Here is a 15,835-nt window from a genome sequence, read left to right on the forward strand (position 1 = left end):
CACAGATAAATTAGGTGGGCCTAGACCAACCTGTAGCTTTCATCAGTAGGAGGTTACTTCCACGGGAACAGAGGTGGAGAGCAATTGAGCGTGAGGCATTTCCTGTGGTCCGGGCACTGAAGAAGTTGAGACCATACTTGTTTGGGACTCACTTCCGGGTTTAATCAGACCACAGGCCCCTCAGACGGGTGATGGGTAATGCAGATGAGGGGTGAGAATCCAAAGCTGCTGAGGTGGTCCATTTCCCTACAGGGGATGGACTTCACGGTGCAACACCTCCCAGGTACAGAACACGCCAATGCTGATGGTCTGTCCAGATTTTTCCATCTTAGTGAAGAGAACTCCCAAGGGGTGGATTGTCCTCCCCACATTTCAGCTGGAGGGGACACATGTTAGACCTGGCACCATTGATGTGCGAGTGTTCCCTATTGAATTAGTGACTCCATGATTGGTTCATTCGATTTACTTGTCAGACCCTTGTACAGTGTACCATGTGTGCCCAAGGCCTTCAAATCAAATGCTGCTGGTGAGCTTGCAGCACTGGTTGTGCCTCCCACAGAAGCAGCTTCTAAAGTGTGACTCAGGCCTGCCATTGCAGAGCCTGTGTGCAACCTGGGGCTGCCATGTTTACTCGGCAAGTGCACCCACTAGACAGTTCCTACGCCTTCCCTTTTCTACATATTAGTCACCCCTAAGGTAGGGCCAAGGGCAGGGTACATTGTATGTAAAATCTAGGACATGCCCTGATGTGTGTAGAATGTCCTGATAGTGAATTACAGCCAATTTCGTTTTCACTATTGTAAGGCTACATGTTCCCATAGGCCAGAATGGGCAGTTTGATTATAACATCTTATAATCCCAACTGACTCAGGGAACTAGGTAGAAATTCGAGTTTAGTATGACTGAACTGATAAAATACATCCTTTAGTGAAGTTGGTTCTAACATTCTGTGTTTGAAAATACCACTTTGAGAAAGTAGGTATTTTCTTGTCTAACCATCAAAGCCTGCCTCTGCTAGGTTGTGTATTCCATGTCTGGTTTGTGAGTGACAGAGGCTGGGGTGGCTCCAGGAGACAGGGTGAGTCAGCACAAGGCTAAATAGACCTATCTACATGAGGAGTGGTGGGAGGAGTAGCACCCGGGCCTGAATAGGGCTGGGCCTGCCTTCAACAAGGCTGGCTCCACCTCCTGTGGTGTGTCTGATGACCCTGGACTGCATATAACTGGTTTGGACTAGATACAGACACTATCTGCCTTCAGAGACAAAGGACTTTGGTGTATAAAAGGGGGGACCCAGACCCCAGAACTTTAGATCCTTTCTGGTAATCAAAACAACCCGTTGCCAAGGAGAAGAATCAAGGAAGCTAAAGGAGGAGACTGCTCCTGTGCTGTGCTGTTGAGGTTGGCCTGCAGGGGTTACTTTATTTGCCAAGGAAAGGGGAAAAGGAACTTTGTGTGTACTTTTGCAATCTTGAAGAAGAATCTCCAAGGGATTGAACAGAGCTTGCCTCCTGCATGAAGTCCCAGGGATGCAAGACTTTACTACCAGCTCCCCTGAATGTGGAATTCTGCCTGCAGAGAGGTCTCTACTGTTGTTTGGGCCCTCTGAGAAGACTGCGAGTCGCTGGGAGCTGGAAGCACGAGGCAACAAGGAAAAGCGTGTTGCCACCACAGCAATTGCCGCCATATTGTCTAAGAAGCGTGCCGCCGCTGAAGCTGTTCGCCGTCGCATCATCAACGAAGCATGTCGCATCACCGGAGATGCACGTTGCCGCCGCAGAGGTCGCTGTCACATCACCGGAGAAGCGTTTCGCAGGGCCTGTCCTGGCTCAGAAGTTACCGAGTTCGCTGCATGGCCGTCGGGTGTGCATGCATCACATCCAATGTTATCGCATTAGGACGCCATTTTCTCGCATCGCCCCGGATTGTCACATTGCATCGAGGTGCCATCTTATTGCATCGCACTGGATCACAGTAAGGAACCGACGCATCACCTCCTCTCCCGTAAGGAACCAATGCATCACCTGCCCTGCACTGTAGTAAGGAACCGATGCATCACCTTCCCTGTGACCCTTTTATTTGTACTGCATGACACATCCAAGGTACTTTGAGAGTAAAGTGTTGCATTTACCATCTACATTGAACTGAGCTATTTCTACCATTTTAAAGTCTATTTTTGATTACAGTATTGTGGATTTTTGTTGTTTGGTCTTGTGTTAAGTCTCGTAAAGATTACTTATTTGTCTAAACTGGTGTCGTGTCCATTTGTAGTGTTTTCACTGTATTACTCTATGTGTTCACACATGCTTTACACACTGCCTATTAGATAAGCTGTCTTCTTGTGCCAAGCTACCAAGATGGTGAGCAGGGGTTATTTTAGAAGTGTACCCCCTTACCCTGACTAGAATCAAGGATCACTTTTTGATCAAATATACCTACCTCTGCCAACTAGAGACCCCCAGTTTTAACAGCACAGTACTATGAGCATATAGAGAATGAAGACAAAGAGAAGGTGGAGGAAAAGTCAAAGGAATTGAAGACGAGGGTGTTGATGCGGCAAGCAACTAGGTGAAACGGAAGAGGTATTGGTTTGGTGCGGCCCAGAGGGGGTCCCGGTCTGACAGGAACAGTACTGTGAGTGTGCCCATAGGGTAGAACCAATGTGCATACTGAAGAAAGAAACGGCATTGACAAAGTGAGTGTCTGGAGTTGTTGCAGAAATTTGAAGCCCCAAGAGGAAGGTGTTTTAGAGGACATGGTAGAGGAGGAGGAGGAGGCCGAGGAGAGGTGCGGTCTGAAAATACATTGTATGATCATCATTAAAAGAACTACTTTGACGAAAATAGGGGAAGGCAGTACTATCATGATGACTATGACATGGACAAAGTAACAGGGATGTCCCACAGCTAGGACAGCCAGGGACATGGTGAGGGTCCAGTTCTGGTGCCTGTAGATCAGCGCGGGCGCTCTGTCACTGCAGATTTGCAAAGTACGGGCAAGACATTTTTACTTGATACAGGGTGTATGAATAGCTCTGTTTCCCATTCACTGGTCCTAGGGGCAGCCCTGTCTGGCCAAAACAATGTTTCTGTAGGTTTCTCAGGCATGCCAGTTGTTAGCCCCATTTACAAGTCTCTTGCTATGACTATTGGTCCCTTTACAGTAGTTTCACCATTTCCGTTAACAACAAATAGTGGAGAGAATTTGATGGGATTGGATTTGTTGAAGAGATTACATACATCATCTTTTGTTCCCAAGATGGTGTTTATATGACCGTTGGGCCACAAGTGGCTCGTACAAAATAATGCTTTCCAAAAGAAGCACCACTCCCTGCTGAATTCAAAGAGGTACCCCACAGCTTGTGGCCAACAGGAGACACGGACGTCAGGTTACTCCAGATCAAAGATAATACTATATTGCTACGTATTCTTCAGTATAAAAGTTCACAGGCAGGAGAAAAGTCCTTATTGCAAATAATACAGGATCTGGTTAAGTCTGAGGTGGTTGAGGAGACAGTGGCAAATGTGTGTAATAGCCCTATCCTTCCAATTCTCAAGAAGGCATGATTGACCTCCACTGATGCACTTCCTGATGTATATTGCTTTGTAATTGACCTCAGAGAAGTTAATAAAATTGAAGTGCCTCAATATCCTGTAGTCCTAGACATTACCATGATATTGACGATGATTCACTCATCAGCCAAATTATTTTCCTTGGTTGATTTAAAGAATGCTTTCTTTAGTATTCCGATAGATACAGATAGCAGATATCTGTTTGGATTTGCCCTAGCCGGCAGGAGCTATAGATTCTGTTGTGCTCCTCAAGGCTATGCAGAAAGTCCTAGAATCTATAGTCAAGCTCTAAAAACTCAACTGGATTCTTTGGTACTTGCCCCTGGTAATGCGCTATTGCAGTATGTTGATGATCTCCTTGTGGCCTCTGATACTGACGATGGCTGTCAAGACGCCACTATTACACTGCTGTTGCATTTGGCGTATCATGGTCATAGAGTGTCCCTTTCCAAATTTCAATATTGTCGACAGGAGGTCACCTACTTAGGTTACCTATTGCCAAAGGAGGGTCACGGACTTACACCTGAACGCATAGCTGCTATCACTAATATGCCTGTTCCTAAGACCCAGCATGAAGTACGTGCATTTTTTGGTATTACCTTGTATTGTCGACACTGGGTTCAGAATTATTCCCTACTAACGAAACTCCTCCTTTACCTGATTACCAAAGAAGTGTATGAGCCCCTAACTTGGACATCTGCATGCCAGCAAGCCTTTGAGCAATTAAAGGTTGCTCTTTGTTCTGCTCCTGTGCTTGGTACTCCAGGTTACCAGAAGCCTTTTGTGCTCTAGGTACACGAGGCAGAAGTTTGCACGCTCTCTGTTTTAACACAGGGTTTTCGTGGTAAGCAAAGACCCTGAGCTTATTTTTCTGCCATTTTGGATAATGTTGCCAGACCTCTCCCGAGCTACCTAAGAGCTGCCGTGGCAGTTTCTATCAGGCAATCGCAGGGCTCGGTCTTGATACTGACCTCACAGTAATGATAGCTCATGCTGTGGATACACTCTTGAATAAGACAAAGACACAGCAACCTTACTAGTACGTGTCTGACTGGATATGAACTAACACTGTTTGCTCCGTACATTACTATCAAAAGATGTGCCACCCAGCCACATTACTACCCCTCCCTTCATCGAGTAATGACACAAATGCACATGTTTGTGTGTATAGAATGGAAAAGGAGATGAAAGGGCGGGTAGATCGGACTTATGTTCCCTTATCTGATCCCCAAGGAGAACTATATGTCGATGGTCTTCCTTCAAATAACCAGATGGCACTACCACCGCTGCGTATGCAATTGCAACATTGCACACTGTAGTTGAGCAATCCCATGTCCCATACAGTTAGGAGAGGGGCCCGGCATCAGCTACAGGAGATCCAGAGGAAGAGCTGTCTAGAGCCCAGTTGGAAACGGCCACTGTTGGTCCCCCTTGTCACTTGCACTGTGGTGAAGGTCGACGGCTGGAATCATTGGTTGCATGGAACCCACTGCAAAAAGGTTCCTCTTCCACTTGCCTGCTACAAGTGGGTACTTGATGGCATTGCTGACCAGGAAGGGGAACAGGTGCCCCGCTTCACTCCCTTCTCTGGCGCCCGATTGAGATGGACACAGGTGGATTGTTAGAACCGGCTGTCTCTAGTTGGCAGAGGTATACACTTCTGACAAATAGGGACACACCTTTTCTAGTCAGGGCAAGGGGATCACACACTTAGATAACCCCTGCTCACCCCCTTGGTAGCTTGGCAAAGCAGACAGGCTTATCTCAGAGGCAGTGCGTTTAGCATTTATGACCACATACAGTAATAAAGTGAATACACTACAAATGGACACGACACAGTAGTATTATAAAAATAAGGATGTTTATATAAGGCTTAGCACAAGACCAAATAATGACAAAAATATACCACAATCTTAATAAATATTCCTGGAAGGAAAAATAATAGTTCAAGTGTAGTTTCTTCTTAGCACAAAGTCTTTAGTAACAAAAACAACTCTTCTTCTTTAAATCACAGTTCTTGGCAACAATGTAACCCCCACAGGAGTCACACGACGTTGAGGCAAAGTTAATCCAAAGGTTAGGCATCGACCGCGAGGAGCGCTACGTCGAGCCCGGAGTCGAGACAGACAGAGTCGGGCGATCTGCAGCGGCGTCGACAGATGTCAGGCAGGAGCAGCGCTCACGAGGCGAAGCAGGATACGGCGTCGATGTTGACGTTGCAAGAGTGAGCAGCGCTCACGGCGTCGAGAGGGCTCGGTGTCGAGGCAGCGGCTTCGCTACTAGCGTCGATCGGGCCCGGCGGCCGGCGGCGAAGGTGCGGGACACTGGAGCTGCACTCACAATGTCGAGCGGGATTCGTCGGCGTCCGTCGGCGTCGAGATTGCTGGATTCTTCAGAGGTGCTGGATTTTCAGGTTCCAGCAACCAGCACTCTTAGCAAATGATGAAGTCCTTTAGGCCTGTGACTTCAACAGGAGGCTGGCACTCTTCCAGCCCTTGGAGATTTACATGGCAAAGCTTGAGAGTACACACTCAGTTCCTCTCTCCTGGTTCCTTGGCAAAAATAAAGAAGTGACTGCAGGATTCCCCCCAGCAAACAGCACACTGGCAGAAGGGGTAGGCAAGTCCTTGGATCAGCAGGCTTCTTGTCCTTGGTTCAGGTTTCCTTGTCAGAAGTGATCTAAATTCTTGGTTCAGGGGTCCTTCTCTTATACCCCTTTTCTGCTTTGATCCCTTTGTCCATGCAGGGGAATTTCCCCCCATCCTGGGTTTGTTGCGGGTGTTGCCAGGCCGAGGCACCTGGCCTATTCACTGCGCAGGGCAGGGTCTTCAGCCGCCCAGTAGGAAGTGGAGCCAGCATTGTCACTGGCAGGGGCAGGGCCATCAGTCGCCCGCTAGGAGGTGGGGCCAGGATCGTCCCTGGCAGGCACAGAGCCATCAGTCGCCTGGCAGGAGGTGGAGCCAGCATTGTGCCAGGCAGGGAAGGCTATCAGGAGCTACTCTTCCCCTACTCTCAATGCAAATGCCTCACTCACCCCACACTGACTCATTCAGACCTCTGGGGCCACCCAGCTCCTGTCACACGCACACCAAACCAACAGAGACCAGTAGACAGTCAGACAAGAAAATAGCCACTTTCTAAAAGTGCTATTTTCAAACACAGAGTCTAAAAACCATCCACCCAAACGGATGTGTTATTAAACTCTGAGTTCAGGGATACCAAACTCGACATTGCATCATGCTCCGCGAGCCTGCTAGGATTATATCATTAATAATCAGGGCAGCCCATTCTAACTGAGGGAGTGCAGGTAACCTTACAATAGTGAAAAACGAAGATGGCTGTAATTCACTATTAGGACATGCCAACCTCATCAGGCTTGTCCTACCTTATGCTTACAATGCACCCTGCCCTTGGTCCTACTATAGGGGTGACTAACATGAAGTTAAGGGAAGGTTTAGAGACTGGCAAGTAGGTGTACTTGCGCAGCCCGCGTGACAGTACCAGACTGCACGTAGGTCTAGCAATGGCAGACCTTTAGACATAGTTTACCAGGCTGCTTCTGTGGGTGGCACAATACGTGCTGCAAGCCCACTAGCAGCATTTGTATTTACAAGCCCTGGCACTCCTGGTGCACGCTACTAGGGACTGACAGTAAACCAAATAAGCCAAACATGGAATTCAATCAATACAGCAATTTCACATAGGGAGCACTTGCAGTGTGGCACTGATCAGCAGTGGCACAGTGCCCAAAAGCCATATTCCAGAAAAAACATCGTAAACAGAGGAGGCAAACAGAAAAATTGAGGAGAGACTCATGCCAATGATGCCAGTTCTAACATGGATGAAGAGAGTGATGCTGCCCTGTTTGAGGCGGTCCCCGCAGAGATAAGGGCCGCCCCAGTCAATCCTACTTCTGATCCACAAGTCTCAATGCCCACCTGACCCTGAGTCTCAACCCCTTATTGTTGATGAGAGAGTGCCAGAAGTCACCAGGTATTATTTGTGCCCTGTGGGAAGGACAGTGCACCTGAGGGACAGTCTAGGAGCTAGGGAAGGACTTGAGACTAGGTTGTAGGTACTGTGTTTAGAGTGCCTGCGATAGCATAGGGTGCGCTGGGTTGGTGCACTGCCCTGGACACTGGACAGTATCATTGAGGTTACTTACCTAGGAGGGAGGGTGCCCTATCCTGACAGAAGAATGATTTGTCTCCAGAATGGGCTGTGATCGCACGCCGCCCGCGAGGGTGTGCTTTATAGCATGGCCGTTGATGAACAATAGGAGCCAACCAACGAGGCTCTAGATGGACACTGAGTGACTTGTGCCCCTCTGGTCGGTTGTATTTGTTGCTCCAATATATAAGACTCTGCACATGTACCCATTTGGTGGTGCTGTCATGGAAGAGGAGCAGCACTTGGCAGCCCCACCGCTAGGGCAGAGTAGTCCTGCTTGGTCTAGCTGATCCACCAGGAGCAAGATAGTAGTAGTGATATTCTTTCTCATATTATTAATTATAATGTTTGGTGTCGTATGGTATTTAGAAGAAAACCATCCAGCACACACTCTGATAGGAACTACCACGGCTCCTACTGAACACCTGTTCGTTACATTGGCCACGCACAAGGAGAGACAAGGAGAGACATAGACAGACATATATCGAAAATGCTTTCCTGTGAATGCTTCATCAAGTACACCAGAGGAAAAATGCCACGAATTGCTGGGTGTGCGGGTTACTCCCTTCTGTGATGCATAAGAATGATTTACTGGTGTCTTTGCCCTTGTTGTATCTAGGTAGCTGTGAGGCATGGTGTGTATTTGCTATCATGCTGACGCTATGGATATGACGGAGTCTGATTATCAAGTAGCATTAGAGTATGTAGTAGTACACCAAGGTTATACTCCCGGGATAGAAGGATACTTTACATTCAGATGCTTGCATGAATGTCTTTGAGAATAACAGAAACGTCACATGACTGCAAAATTAAATGCTGGATTTCAGGGGATTCAGTATCACTGAATATTTTAAATGTTTCCATGAACAAAATATCACATAAAAAAATATTCCACCTACACAATTCCGGCCCCACCCATAAAGCCGGTAATTTATTGGATCCCATCATCTCAAATCTCAACTGTATTACTCACCACTCTTCCTCTCCTGTTATTTGGTCTGATCACTTCACTTTTAACTTTTCAATTAGAATACCAGCTCATAATAATTCCTCTAGAATTCCCCCTCATAAAGCTAGTAGGAACTGGAAACGTTTGGATATAGACAAACTTAATTCTTGCCTCGATAACTCCAAACCAACATTTCCTATTATCTCGACCAAGGAGGTTTCTGTAGTCAATTCCTGGCTAAACAAAGCCCTAGATTTGTGTCTTCCCACCCAGAGGAATAAGTCACAGTTCCATCACCCACCAGCCCCCTGGTTTAACGACTCATTGCGTTTGGAAAAGTCCCGTTGCAAGAAACTGGAGCGCTTATGGCGTTCGGACTATTGCACACTTAAGAAAGCAAATTACAAGGCTGCCCTTCGGACATACCACTCTGCCTGTGACACTGCCAGAGCCAATCATGCAAACAGCATCATACTCAAGGCCCTAAATAGACCTAAGGCTCTGATTAAACTAGTAAAAGACCTTTCTGGCATGTCCTCTGCACCTAAAGACCCTTCTTTGGACTCTTCCCAATGCAACGCTTTGGCTAAATTCTTCTTGGACAAAATTGATAAGATCTATGCTATCCTTGATGCCACTCCTAATGCTCCTACTATCCCTGAGCCCGTATTTTCCACCCCCCGTTTCGCTGTTGCTGATGATGGTACTCATACTACTCCACCAATTCACTCTTGGGAACCGATATCTCTCCCGCTTCTCCAGAAATATTTACAGGAAATTAAATCGGGTTTCCCCACTGACCCTCTGCCCCCTCAAATAATGGCCTCCCTGGACCCAAATGTGCTTCAGATCATTCTAGATATGTTGAATGCCTCACTGGAGGAGGCTTCAGTACCCAGCGAATGGAAACATGCAATGGTGGTTCCATTGCTAAAGAAGGCCAATGCGTATTCTAATAACCCTTCTAACTTTCGCCCTATCTCTCTCCTTTCTTGTTATTCTAAAATTCTTGAAAAACATGTGAATTCTTCTCTCACCTCTTATGTTGAATCCTCTCACCTTCTTCACTGCTCTCAGTCTGGGTTCAGGGCTGGTTTCTCCACGGAGACTACGCTTCTTGGCGTGTCTGAGACCATCAGGAGACAGGTGGACAATGGGGAGACTGTGGCACTCATCTTGCTTGATTTGAGTGCCGCATTTGACACCGTCTCCCATTCCATCTTATTGTCCACCTTGCAATCCGTGGGGATTGTCGGCCCAGCCCTGGCTTGGATCGCTAGTTTTCTTTCTAATCGCACCTTCCAGGTCTTTTCTGCTACTTCTGTTTCTTCTATCTACTCTTCCCCTCACGGTGTTCCCCAAGGGTCGATCCTTAGTCCCCTTCTTTTTAATCTTTATGTGAGACCGCTTGCTTTCTTGGCAGAGCAAGCGGGTCTCACAATATATTCTTACGCTGACGATACTCAAATCGTCTACTCACTTTCCATCAAGAATCGCTCGCCCTCCTCCTCCTTGCAGACTGGTTTGGAACAGATCGCCAATTGGATGCAGAGACATAAATTAAAGCTCAATGGGGACAAAACGGAGTTGCTCCTATTCGGTCCCAATGCACCTTTGTGGGGCCCGCAACATTGGCCTCCGCAGATGGGCCCTTTACCTACCCCCTCAGATTCTGCCCGTAATCTCGGGGTTCTGCTTGATAACCAGTTGTCACTGAAGCAACATGTGGTAAAGGTCTCTGCCACCTGTACTACCATCATCAGGTGGCTTAGAAAAATCACATGGATGCTCCCAGTGGATACCCTGAGAACCGTGGTCCAAGCCCTTGCCATCTCTCGGATGGACTACGGGAACGTACTACTCCTGGGCGCCTGTAAGGAGGTATTAAAGAAACTTCAGGTTGTTCAGAATATGGCTGTGCGCCTGATATGTAACCTACCTGCTAGATCATCGGCCACTACCCATCTGCACAAACTGCATTGGTTACGAATTGAGAGCCGTATAAAATTCAAAGCCCTTTGCATCATGCACCGTATTAAAATGGATAAAGCCCCGAAATATTTATCTTCCTTGGTCCAGCACTATGTCCCATCCCGCACTTTAAGATCGTCTACCCAAAACAAGTTTCAAATTCCACGTGTTAAGCAAGCCAAGATGGGCGGACGTTCGTTCGCCTTTCTGGCCCCCTCTTTATGGAACTCTATGCCCCAATCCCTGCGCTCGGAAGTCTGTTATATGACATTCCGCAAAGGTATTAAGACCTGGCTTTTTAACATGTAACTGCCATGCCCATGGTTTTCTTCACTGTTCCATTTTCCGTTTGCTACAGCGCCGGGAAACCTTCGGGTAGCTGCGCGCTCAATAAATGCAATTATAATAATAATAATAATAATACCTGTCGTTCATATCACATATAGTTTCTGTGTTTAAGGTTCTGGGAAAATCCCAGTGGGACTAAGCAGCTGTAATTACACATATCAATTGAACACTACTAATAGCCCACCTTTGCTCACACCCCCTCATGTATACTTTGTTTGTGGAGCACATGCTTATACTTGGCTTCCTAGAGTGTGGTCTGGCCAGTGTTATCTCTCTTTTCTTTTACCTCCCATTTACATTGCACCGTCTAACTATCACAAAGACCATAGACTGCAGCGGAGGAGTGTTCACTTGTTTCGAGTAAGGAGAGTTATTGATACAGCAGACATAGATCAGACTGATACTACTTTACAGCAATTCACGGATGCCATGAAGGGTGTTCTGCCTTTTTGGGGACCCATGCGTAACAGTCTAAGCATTTGTTTCCTCACCAGAGTTGTGGAAGGGGTTATCAACACTACAGCCGGCATACTTACTAATATTACGGCTGAGCTCCAGGCTACCAGTCTCGTTGCTCTTCAAAACAAAATGGTTTTAGACGTCATCCTTGCAGATGGGGTGGAGCTTGTCGTGCCATCGGTAGTAGCTGCTGTGTTTACATCCCTGACCACGCCCCTAATGTATATTTAGCTATGCAGAAGCTACATAGGCTTGCATCTGATATTCATCAAGACAATGGTTCATGGTCCTGTTGGAAGATACTTATTTTTTAGGAGCCATAGCAGGTGTCATCTTCACATGCTTCCTATGTGTTAACTGCCTTCCAGCATGCTGTACCTACTGTGTGACCAAGCTCACCCATACCCCTAAATTGCCAGGACAAGATAATAAAGTCTCCACTATGATGATGCAAGACATACAGGATGTGATGCTGATGGATTAGAGTATTTTTGAATATTGTAGATGTTTGATATAAATGTGTATTATTTTCTTCTCTTCTTAGAATTTTAAAGATAGCGCAAATAAAGCATGTAGTCTCCACTGCTAAAAGGAGGGTCTGTTAGGTTTGAAAATCCCATTATATACTTGTTTCATGCCATAGTAGGTTAGCAGTGTGCGGCTTATTTAGGCCGGAAAAACAGACATAATATCAAGTTTTTATTTTTGACCTAACAAAATATTGAGTTGGAAATAACAGTGGTATAGAATATCGACATCAAGAATATCGGTGACCGGAATATCGACATGATGGTAAGAAATATCGTTTTTTTTAAATATCGAAGTCAGTAATATCATTTGTTAAAATATAGTTGTTAATAATATCGATATTTATATTAGTGTTCTGTATTTTAGTATGTATGTTAAAAGTATGTGATTTAATGTTTTGTATAAGTATATTTCTCTTTTTAATGTATGTGTGAAATAGTTATTTATTTTAAGTGAAATTAATGTTGCGTATTTGAGTTCTGTAGCGGGTTGTGGGTTTATATGGGAATTGGGTGGGAAGTAATTACATTTTAAGAAAGTAATCAATCATTTTTATTGATTAGTATTTAAACATACATTTTTAATAATTACATATTAATTGGTTATTACATTTTATCAATTGATTAAGAAATTAGATAATTTTTTTGTGTTCTTTTTTTTAGGAGATGGTTGTGGGTATATAGGGAATTAGGGTGGGAAGTAATTTAATTATAATTAATTACTAAATAATTGACCTAATAATAGTTATGTATTTAATATGTTATATTGCTAATTTATTAATTATGAATTAGTTTTGAATTGGTTGTTAAATATTAATAAATAATTGATAATATGTAAATTGTGTTTTGTTTTTTAGCATTGGTTGCGGTTTTATAGGGGAATAGGGCAGGACGTTTTTTATTTTTTAATAATTAATAAATTATTGTGATTTATTAATATGTATGTAGTTAATACTTTATATTGTTAATTGTGGTAATTAATTAATTATTAATTTGGTATTAAATGGTAGATAATTATTAATAATTAATTAGTAAATAGTTTTGTTTTATTTTAGGAGCAGGTTATGGGTTTATAGGGGAATAGGTTGAGAAGCCATTTAATTAGAAATAATTCATTAATATCGTTTATTAATTAATATATATGTATTTTGATATTGTTCTTTATTTAATTATTTTGATATTAATTATTTAATATGTTGGTAATTATCATTAATTAATTGTGGTATTTTTGTAGGAGCGGGTTATGGGCTAAGTATACTCAAGCCAAGAAAGGGAATCTTTTTATTACTTTTATTGATTTGAGTTCAGCCTTCAATTGTGTGGACCATAATCAGCTATGGTCCACACTTGAGGACCTGGGCATGGAACTTTCAATTCTTAACTTTATTAAAGAATTATACAGAGATGCTGGGGCGAGGGTGCGCTTTGGACAACGAGGGGAGTGCTCGTCAAGATTTTCCATCTAGAGGGGGGTGAGACAGGGGTGCATTTTAGCGCCCCTACTCTTCTCCCTCTATATTAATTCTATTGGCGAACACCTCAAGGGTTTTCAGTATGACTACCCCTCAGTCCGGGGCAACCCCGTCCCCATCCTCTTGTATGCAGACGATGCCGCCATCATGTCGCAAACCAGGTTGGGCTTACAGAGGGCTGTCTCAAAGTTTACATTTTTTATGAGGGAAAGGGACTAAAGGTGAACATATCAAAAACTTTTTCCATGTCCTGTGGCCGTGGAACAAAGAAAACACCTTGTCCCATTTTCCTCGAGGGTAGAAGGGTAGAGACAACAGACCAATTCCCCTATCTTGGGATCTCGTTTGACAGGAAGTGCTCCTGGCATACAGCAATTAAGGCTAGAAAATTAGCATTCTCAAGGGCGATTGGAGCTTTGCAGAACTTTGCGGCCAAAATTGGGGGTAGACCCGTCAAGGAGTTGATTTTAATATATATAGCTAAATGTGTATCCACGGCCATTTATGGCTCTGGCATATGGGGGATTGATACCTCAACCTCAATTCAGCAATCTGAAAATTGCTTTCTTAGATATCTTCTGGGGCTCCTAAATCCTCAGCTAGCTATCCTATACATATAGAATTGGGTCTCCCCTACATCTCCGATATTATAAAGACCGAGCCTATTATGCTATGGCATAAGCTGTGGGTTACTCCCGAGACAGCCTTTAATCGCAGTATAATTTCAGACTGCCTAAACCTTGATGGTATAAGGCAAATTAAATGGCTGTCTTATGTGGAAACAATGCTGACCGAGATTGGTCATCCTGAGTTTTTTAAGGACCCATCCACCATGGAAAGAATGCCTTGGAAAGCCCTGCGAAAATTGGCAATGGACCATCTAGCGAATAAAAGATGGTCTATAGAAAAACTCAAACATTCTGTTTTGGCTTATCAGCAAATCACCTCCGAACCGGGACTCCAATTGTACCTTGCAAGTGATCTTAATTGTTACATCAGAATGCTCCTCTCAAGGTTTAGACTGGGATCTTTTTATCGTTTAATTACTTTCCCAGCCTGTAACGACTGGTCGAGAGATTTACCGCCCTGTCCCTGTGATGATCTCGCCCCCCCAAACTAATATGCATAGTATTTTATTTTGTAAATTTTATGAGGTTCCAAGAAAGATCCTACTTAAACCAATTTTTAAGGAATGGGGCCTCCAGTCTTGTAGAAACGCTTTTCTTAGACTGCAACGACTAGAAAATATGGAAGTGGTCGGCACCGTAGCAACATTTTTGAAACTCTTGGTAAAGTTTAGGAATTCGATGTAACATATGATATATATTTATGTATCTTGGACCTTTTTAACTTATTAGATTTTAATGTATATGTTTCCTTTTGGCTTGTTACCCTATTGTTATTCTTTGTTTTTAATGCACTTGGCACTTTGAGATTATACCTCTGTTTTTGAAATATATGGTGTACTCGTGATGGTAACGCAACTGGCACTTTGTGATATATATTTGTTTTTAACAATGTTGCTTTTATGATATTACTTTGAATATCGAAATAAAGCTTTTTTGAATTTGAATTTGAATTGTGGTGTTTTTGTAGGAGCGGGTTATGGGTTGATAGGAGAGTAGACTGAAGTAATTTAATATTTATATAATTTCAAAAACAGTTTTTTATATTATTTATTTTAAATTGTTTTTTAGTGTTATTAGTGTGAATGAATTTATTTGTGATTGTTTTTAAAATGCATGTTAATTTCTAATAATTAATTAAATAATTATCAATTATTTATATGAATAGTGTTATATTTTACACTATTGGTAGTGTCATTTATATGGGAATAAGGTGGGCTACATTTTTTATTTTTACATAATATTTTGTTAATTAATTTTAAATATTTTGTTTGAGTGGGAATAGTAAATTATTCCCCTATGCTATCCAACACTTTCCCTACTGTTGCAATTACTGGAGTGGGAATAGTAATTGTTACACTTCTGCAATCCAACACTTTCCGTATTGTTGCACTTGCTGGAGTGGGAACTCTGCTATCCAACAGTTTCCCTACTGTTGCACTCTTTCGATTGGGAATAGTAATTTTTACACCTACGCTATCCAACGCTTTCCTTACTGTTGCGCTCTGTGGAGTGGGAATAGTAAATTATTCCCCTCCACTATCCAACACTTTCCCTACTGTTGCACTCGCTGGAGTGGGAATAGTGATTTTTGCCCCTACGCTATTTAACACTTTCTTTAATGTTGCACTCCCTTTAGTGGGAATAGTAAATGATTCTTATACGCTATCCCACACTTTCCCTACTGTTTTATTTGTTGAAGTGGGAATAGTAAATGATTCCCCTAGGCTATCCAACACTT

Source organism: Lissotriton helveticus, chromosome 3_1 (assembly GCF_964261635.1).
Source record: "Lissotriton helveticus chromosome 3_1, aLisHel1.1, whole genome shotgun sequence".
NCBI lineage: Eukaryota > Metazoa > Chordata > Amphibia > Caudata > Salamandridae > Lissotriton > Lissotriton helveticus.